Source organism: Coptis chinensis, chromosome 2 (genome assembly GCF_015680905.1).
Source record: "Coptis chinensis isolate HL-2020 chromosome 2, ASM1568090v1, whole genome shotgun sequence".
Taxonomy (NCBI): Eukaryota; Viridiplantae; Streptophyta; class Magnoliopsida; order Ranunculales; family Ranunculaceae; genus Coptis; species Coptis chinensis.
Genome location: NC_141457.1, coordinates 78012107 through 78021651, shown reverse-complemented (window position 1 = coordinate 78021651; position 9545 = coordinate 78012107). Strand labels below are relative to the sequence as shown.

The 9545-nt window shown below is 35.9% G+C and overlaps 1 long non-coding RNA gene across 1 annotated transcript; it reads left to right on the top strand.

Moving 5' to 3' along the window:
* Positions 1-1182: 1182 nt before the first annotated feature.
* LOC147518011 (uncharacterized) lies at positions 1183-9161 on the top strand. Its single transcript, XR_015213980.1, has 3 exons — positions 1183-1200; positions 6249-6353; positions 9012-9161. It is a non-coding gene; the product is annotated as an uncharacterized LOC147518011 (long non-coding RNA).
* Positions 9162-9545: the final 384 nt, after the last annotated feature.

Sequence of the window (9545 nt, the reverse complement as noted above, 5' to 3'; positions counted from 1 at the left end):
ATTTTAGAATCCTAGAAAAATGTTTGTTAATGATCGGCTTTAGGACACATAGTACAAAATATCCCGATATATCCCGATATTTGGGGATATCTATCCATATTTCAGAAAAAGATATATAAATATCACGATATGTTCAGAGATATATACGACTGCAAATATCAGTGATATTTCAACGATATTTGCGATATTTACGATATTTGGAGATATTTGGGGATATTTTGTGTATATAATAATTTTATTTAATATTTACCATTATATTTCAAATAAATATAAATAATGTATCATGATATATCAAGAAATATCCACAATATCTACGATATTTTTCGATATTTTGGATATATCCACGATATTTGCATATGAAACAATGTCAAATATCCCCAAAGAGGGGGATATATCCACGATACATATCCAGAAATTGAATATCGATAAATACCCATATCCTGATATTTTGTACTATGTTAGGACATACCTGATGAAGATGACGATAAAGCTTTTGGCTTATGATCCCCCAGTATAATGCTTGGGAAAGAAAAAGTAAGTTAGACAAATTATGAACCTTAACCGTACCTTTCATTATTTGCGTAAGTAACAAATTTTTTTGCCCACATAGATGTCACGTACTTTTAAGCATGGCCCAAAATATCGCCGAGATATCCGATATCTCGCCGATATATCTCGGTAAATTGGTACACCGATATCGATATTTCCGACATATATCCACCGAATATTAAACCCCTTTTTTTCCGAGATATATCGGAATTTCCGATATGAAAGTTTATATCGCCGAGATAATCGATATTTCCGAGATAATCGATATATATCAGTTGACTTTTTGACCAATTGTTAATAATTTAATATTAAAATTTCCGAAATATCCTATATATCCGAGATATATCGGTGAGATATCCGAGATATATCGGTGAGATATCCGATATTTTAGAAATTTTAGACTGGTCACCAAAAAAACCGAGATATCCGATATATCCGATATATCTCGGTTTTTGGGTACACCGATATATTAACCGATATCGAAATTTTGGGCCTTGCTTTTAAGAAACATTTTTTTTCCTATTGACGACCTCATAAATATATAATGCAATAGGTGTTCTGGTCCAGCGTCTACATATTGTCATTAACATACGCGTATGTTCTTTGTTGTTGGAGCTACTTCATCGTTAAATGCGGAACAAGATCATAATGGTATGTACCGAGACTCCTTGACTCCTTTTTTTTTTTTTTTTTTTTTCGATAAACCACTTCTTTCCATATATTTAAAATCTCATAAGAGGAGTTACTGACTCAAAACCCAATTTGGAGGAGGTCCATTCTGATATCTCTCGCTTGCCACTTGGCGGTTCATGGGCATCTCCATTGGTGTTACGGCTTATCCAAAAGAACTCGGAATTGGACTCATTATTTATATTACAGACTTGAAATAAATCTAAAATTTTCTTCACATGTTCATCTACTTGCCAACCTAAGCTTTTCTCATTCCCTGCAAGCACGTCCATCAACTGACGATTATCTCCCAAGACTATAGAGGGCCCTGGCTTTAGCTTCTGAATTAGAGCAGTTGTGACTTCTGCTCCATAACATTCTGGCCTCAGATAGTCATTTGTTTGACAATTGAATTTCATGTATGCTGCCCCTGATAATTTACCATCCGGACTTTCGCATATTGTGGCGGGCCCTTTATTCTCACATCTGTTAAAAGCACCATCAAAAGAGATGAGATTCTGTTCTTCGCATAACTCCCTATGGCGCACACTAAAATCTAAAGTATTGTTTATGACATGACGAAGATCCTGGCCATTAGGGGATGGATTGTTCTCTGCAGATAGGCTTCGTGATTCTCTTGACTGTTTGATTCACAATTGTGTAGAGCTCCCGAAACTGCTCCTCTTTCTTTCAAACTTGAGTTTGTTTCTTGCTTTCATTTCATGCATCATACATAAACCATAGATACTGGAAGCCTGTAGATCCTTGTCTCTCTCCCAGCTAATGAAATCATCAAGCCAACATCTGATATCCTTTTCTTCTTTTGCATCTACCCTCAAACTTATGTTTGATCCATACCATAATGTTCTACTCCACTCACAACCAAAGAAAAGGTGATAATCGGTTCAAAGCGTGCTTTTCACGAGAAAACACAAGTTACATCACCCTTAAACTTCTTCGCATCAAAACCTCTCCATGGGTAGACCTCCCATGTAAGCTTTCCATATAAAGAGTTGAGTGGTCGCATCGGTTTTATTTTCCGGATCCTCCTTATACTCTTTTTATTCATTCTAGAGCTCTCACCCTCCTCATATTCTTTGGCAAGTAACTTGTAAGCGCACATTTGTAAGAACTCCCCTTCTTATCTTTCCACCAAATGATTTTATCAATGACATTTGGTTTGATAGTTAAGGTTTTAATACAATCAGAGATAAGGTTAGGAAACAAATCTCCTAACCTAGTAATGTCCCATTCCTCCTCGTTTTCCCTAGATAGGTCAGATACTCTACGTGTGAGGTTTAGGTTGACTCTTTCTATGGGTTTAGGTGGTTTCCTAAAATAAGAGGTTTTTCAAGAAAAAGTAACCAGGGTTCAGAAAAAGTTTTAATCCTAGAGCCATTACCAAGTAACCACATGAATCCTTCCTTTACTGCTTTCATACTTAACTGCACACCTCTCCAGAAAAAAGATTGTGGTTTTTTCTTCTTACCATCTTGGTTATTAAAACAATCCCACTTATATATACTATTGAAAGTTCTAGACCATATCGAATTCTCATCTGTAATAAGTCTCCAACTGTGTTTAGCCAACATGGCCAAATTCATTTCTTTGGCTTTCCTGAAACCCAAACCCCCATTTGCCTTTGATTTGCAAAGTTTCTCCCAACTCATAGTATGCCAAGCAGTAGTATTTGTTGTTCCATTCCACCAAAAATCCCGATTGAGCCTATCTATCCTTTCATTGATCCCTGTTAGGTAAAGCATAAACTCCCATGGCATAGATAGGCACCGCTGCCCTTGATTTGACTAAAGTGGTTCTCGCTAGCTTGTGAAAGGATTTTAGCTTTCCAACCACTGACTTTCCTTTGTAAACTTTCTAAAAGATACTCGAAGTCCTCTCCCTTCTTCTTTCCCAATATGATTGGTACTCCCAAGTATTTCTCCTTTTCTGTGAACCTTCTTACCTTCCATCTCCTAAGAATCATTTTCTGATGTGTGTTATGCACATTCCTACTGAAAAAAGCACTAGACTTCTCCCAGCTGACCTCTTGACCAGATGCATTGCAAGATTTTACAGAAGATATCCTTGACCTTTGTTTATTTCATCCAAATTTGCCTTGCAAAACATGATCGATCATCTGCATATAGTAGATGACTCGATAGGGGGTGATCCTCTTCTCACTTTGATGCCACTAATCCTATTCTCATCCTCGACTTGCTTGAGGATTCTAGAGAGCTTCAGGGACTGAATGAAGAGGTAGGGAGATAGGGGTCTCCTGTCTTAGACCTCGCTGTGGAAACAAATGACTCAAAGGGGAGCCATTTAAAAGAACTTCGGAAGGATCTTGTTTCCAAACGGACTTTAATCATATCTATCCACTTCGCTAAAACCCAGGTTTTCAAAAATCGATCTGAAAAAAACACCATTCAACTCTATCAAACGCCTTCTTCATATCCAACTTTAGGGCCAACCAGGCCTTGTTTTTTTTTTTTTCATCTTTTTCATATTGTGAAACAATTCACTTGCTAAGCCTATGTTGTCACCAATAAACCTCCCTTTACAAAAGCTCCCCCGAAAAGGGTGAGATAATTTTGTGTATGTGGGTTTTTAGTCTATTAGCTAGAATTTTTGAGATGATTTTGTATGTGAAATTGCATAAACTGATTGGCCTGAATTTGGATATGTGATCTGGAGTAGGTATTTTTGGGATCAAGGTAATGAAAGTTTCATTTAGATCTGGTGGAAGGGTGTTGTATAAGAAAAAAATCCTGCACTGTTTTGATAATAGTGATGCCCACTATATCCCAACATCTTTGATAAAAAATCCCTTGAAAGCCATCAGGTCCAGGGGCTTTCAAGGGATGCAATTTTTTTATGATTCTCCATATCTCTTCATCAGAGGGACAAACTCCTAACAATTCATTTTCCCTGTTGGTTATAATAGGCTGGAAAAGATCTAGGATGGAATTATCAGTTTGAGGGTATTGTGTTTCAAAGAGCTTTGTAAAGAAATTGTTTATGGTTTTACCCACTTCTTCTCTTCCTTTTTTCCATGAACCATCATCCTCTCGAAGTTTCTCAATTCTGTTTTTTCTTCTCCTATAAATGGTAGATATATGAAAGAACTTTGTATTTCTTGCATAATCTCTCACCCATACTTGACCGACCCTCTGCCTCCACAAGCTAGCTTCTCTTTCAAAAAGCTCTACCAATTTCTCCTTTAGCTCTTTTATACTTTTATAATTCCTCTCATTCATCTCATGTGTCATCAAACTCTCCAACTTCTTCTTCACATTTCTTATTTCACAAAAAATATTTCCAAACTCTCTCTTATTCCAAACTGTTAACTTCTCCTTTGTGGCTTCCTGTTTTTTCCCTACTATTCCCATGGTAAGATCATCCTCCACTGAATCCCAACCTTCTTTAATCACATCTTTGCATGTATTATCACGTAACCACATTTCATAGAACCTAAAAGGTTTCTTTGGTAATGGCTCAGAATTTTTAAGAGTAATGCCTAGTGCTAAGTGATCCGAAGAGACATTAGGGATATGAAAAACTTTTGCTTCAGGGAAAAAATCTACCCAACTAGGAGTAGCAAGGGCTCTGTCTAGTCTTTCTAAAATATGATTACCATAAGAGCGATTATTATTGCACTGTGAATTTAGGTCCCTTAAAACCTAGGTCTATCAAACCAATATCATTAATAAAATCATTAAAATCAAACATGCTTCTGTTAAGAACACTGTGGCCACCAATTTTTTCATCTAAAGATGCTACTGCATTGAAATCTCCAAAATCATCAGTCTTTGGGATATAAAGAGATAGGTCTCTCGGTTCATCCTGGACCCTCTTTCTATTGCCGTAAGAGGGTTCTCCATATATAAAAGTAAAATACCAATCATTTGATATACCCAGATTAGAAACTTTACCCGTAATGTGGTTGGTAGTAGCTCCCATGATATCAACGAGAAATCTTCCTTCCGTAAGACCGTGAGACCTCCTTTTCTGCCCTCAATTTTGGAACAATACAATTTCCATTTCGTACTTTAAACGCGTTTTGAACTCCTTCCATTCTCTTGCAACTTGCTTTTGTTTTGAAAAACAAATGATATCCGGATCATGATCACGGACCAAGTCTTCTATAATCTTAACAGTCGATGCAGCTCCGATTCCTCTACAGTTCATAGCCATAAGATTTGACATTGATGAGGATGCTGCTACTCTTGAAACAACTTCAAACAATTACAGTGTCACAGTCTCACCCTATCCGCCCACAAGTGAGAAACTATTAAACCGCCATGGCTCCCTCCAAAATTCAAACAGTTAGAGCCAAAAACAAAACCCAAAAACCCAATAACACAAACCCAATAACACAAACCCCTTGGACTATCAGCAGCAATTAAAACTCAAGAGAGTCAATCTATAATCAAACCAAAAACACAGAAAATTTGTTCCTGTGTTGATGCGATATCGATAATGACGCCGTGATATTGAAGAGAGTTTGAATCTCCTTTTAATCACCTCCCAAAACAGACTTTCGCGAACACAAAGATGAGAGCCGAAAAATCCGTTTTTGCGGTTCGGATCTAACTTTTCGATGATTCTAGAACTGAATCTACTATCCAAAAGGAGGTATTGATATATTGTTGATGACTATAACTGAAAAAAAACGGTTGGAATCGGTCGGTAAAAGAGAAACTTCGGTTATCGAAGAGCGGACTCGGAAAAACTCTCGAAAAGGTCAGAACTTTGGGTTTCAACTACCACCTTAGGCAGGCACCGCCATCACACTGAGAAAAAGAAACGGAAAATTGCAAAGATGCTGTCTTTCTAATTAAAGTTCATACCTTTTCTGTTATTATTATCCCTGCTGACAAATGTTATTTCCCTCAGCTCTGTTATTATCTCTGTTCTAACTTCTAATGTACCTAGTTGAGTTTTGGGAGAGAAAAGATCCACAGGGAATGTTCTTTTCAATAATAGAAGTAAGCGAGTTTTTCTGGCTTGATAAGTTTGTTTTTGTGCAGGAACTCGGACATGGTATCCTTGCTTCTATTCTTTGGATCCGAGCTAAATCTGTCAATATATCAGATAACGCAGCCACATTTTCTTTTTACAAATTGTTGTGGAAGGTAAACACATTCTTTCTTGCACTCCCCAATTGACCCTAAACTATTAGGGGAGATATATATCGAGTAGGTTCTGTTTACCATATTTTTTATATCATAGTTTATACCACACCGCCCCTCTTACAATATGAATTAAATGCTAATAATTTGTGGATATGATGTACTAACTATAGATATTTTTTATATCATAGTTTATACCACACCGCCCCTCTTACAATATGAATTAAATGCTAATAATTTGTGGATATGCTAATAATCGTCCGAAAAATGATAAGGTGCAAAAGTGCTTCTTGTATTGTGCATTTTTCCCTGAGGACTACCTTTTTAAACCCAAAGAATAGGTTAGGTACTGGATGGCAGAAAAATTCATATTCATACCTAAAGGCCAAGATATAATAAGGGTCCTATTACTGACAGACTCTATATTGTGTTGGGCAGACCCAAAAAAGAAAACCAATTATTACAAGTGTCTCATTGGTCCCAAAAAATTGAATTCGAAAATCCCAAGTTTAAACGACCCGGTTAGATTGTTCATTGTGCAAACCGAACGATGTGGCCACACGGTTTGGACTAAGTCTCAAACGGTGTGGCCAAAACCGGTCAAGAGGCCAAAAAACAGAATTATATATTTTTTCAAAGTTCAAATCCCAAACGGTGTGGCCATATCATTGGGAATTTAGTCCAAACGGTGTAGCCATACCGTTTCGACTAAGTCTCAAACGGTGTGGTCATATCGTTGGGGACTTAGTCCAAACGGTGTGGCCACACCGTTTGAGATTTGAACTTTGAAAAAATATAAAGTTCTGTTTCTTGGCCTCTTGACCGGTGTGGCCACACCGTTTGAGACTTAGTCCAAACGGTATGGCCATATCGTTGGGTTTGCACAATGAACGACCTAGCCGGGTCGTTTAAGCTTGGGGTTTTCGAATTCAACTTTTTGAGACCAATGGCACACTTGTAATATTTATTTTTTTTTGAATTTTTTGAAACCAATGACACACTTGTAATAATTGTTTTTTTTTTTGGAGTCTGCCCAACACAATATGGGATCTGTCAATAACAAATACCTATAATAAAGAATATAGGTGATGGATTCTATATATTGAGAGAGCTAATGCCGGTTTGATCCCTTTTTTCTTAGTCTATTGGAAGATGCAGGAATTGCAAGTTCTCATATTTCCAATATTAGGAATTGACAGTAGTCGCTGGCATTGTTTCTCTTATTCTTTGAGAAGATGGACCTTGTACCGGATCAATACGGTGAAGGGATAGAGGAGGTTGCAATAGGTTATTTTGATGCAATTTTGGGGTCTACCCAACACAAAACATGATTTTTAGAATAATGGCAAATTTGTATTTTTTTTTTTTTTTTTTTTATCTGCCCAACCCAAAATAGGTTGTGCCCCTAGCGAGTACTTTCTAATTTCAGCAAGAGAGATTCTTCTTCTAAATTAGATAAATAGGGAAATCAAAATTTGCATCGATAGTGAGGGTGTTGTTTCGAAAACTTCGGCTATCATATAGTGTAGAAATTATATTAAGATTAGTTCCCTATAAGAAAATGTGTTTGCTATTTTATTTTTATTTTTTAAAATTATACCATTTTAGAATCCTATAAAAATGTTTGTTAATGATCGGCTTTAGGACATACCGATGAAGATGACGATAAAGCTTTTGGCTTTACGATCCCCCAAGATAATGCTTGGGAAAGAAAAAAGTAAGTTAGACAAATTATGAACCTTAACCGTACCTTTCATTATTTGCGTAAGTAACAAATTTTTGCCCACATAGATGTCAACGTACTTTTAAGAAACATTTTTTTTTTTTCCTATTGGCGACCTCATAAATATATAATGCAATAGGTGTTCGGTCCAAATCTACATATTGTCATTAACATACGATCTTGCTGTTGTTGTTGGAGCTACTTCATCGTTAAGACGGAACAAGATCATAATGGTATGTACCGAGGCTCCTTGTTCTTTTCAATAATAGAAGTAAGCGAGTTTTTCCGGCTTGATAAGTTTGTTTTTGTGCGGGAACTTCGGACATGGTATCCTTGCTTCTATTCTTTGGATCCGAAGCTAAATCTGTCAATATATCGGATAACGCAGCCACATTTTCTTTTTACAAATTGTTGTGGAAGGTAAACACATTCTTTCTTGCACTCCCCAATTGACCCTAAACTATTAGGGGGAGATATATATCGAAAGTAGGTTACATTTTACCATATTTTTTATATCATAGTTTATACCACACCGCCCCTCTTACAATATGAATTAAATGCTAATAATTTGTGGATATGATGTACTAACTATAGATAACATCTCTACAAAAATTCATCTCATTTGAAAATCTCTAACCTAGTTAAAAGTTGTTGTAAACTTTGAATTTTTTTTAATGGTTCAGATTTTTTGATTTTGCAATCATCTTTTGACATAGTTAAACGTTATCAAATAAGGTGAAATTTTATATATGTGATCTTCATGGTTAGTTGAACACATCCACACAAAACTAGGTTATAATTCATATTGTAGGTAAAATTGTGGGGCATGGTATAAAATATGGCAAACAGAACCTGCTCGAGTGCCGAAAATAGGTTATATATATATTAAGATTTAAGAAAATAATGGATTTAATTTTTTTTCTTTTGTTTTGATGCAGTTACTCTATGCCGAATACCTTCTCTTCCCATTTGTTCGTTGAAAGTACAAATCACAAAGCTTATTAACTTGAAGTTGATGGTGGAGCATAAAATGTTATTTCAGTTCAGGTTATGGCAGACTTAGGGATGCTCATGGGTCGGTTTTTGTTCGGTTTTTACCAGTTTCGATTTCGATTATATTTTTAATAGTTCTTATTGGGTTCGGATCTTTCGGTTTTTTTCTTATATTTAGAAAACCCGGATCTATACCTATTAATTAAGTGGGTTCCGATTTCAGTTTCGGTTCTTTCTCGGGTTATACATTATTATTGCTAAAATTACTTTTTTGCTTATGTAATCGATATTAAAATTGGTTTTTAGTGCAATAATAATATTTACCACTGATATTTTTGTCCTCTCAAAGGAAGTAATGATCCTAAATTCAATAATTTTCCAAAGTTTTCTAAAAAATTTAAATATATCTAATAAATTGCACGTACACGTGTATTTTACCAACACATGTACATTATACTATACATACATGCGTCATATAT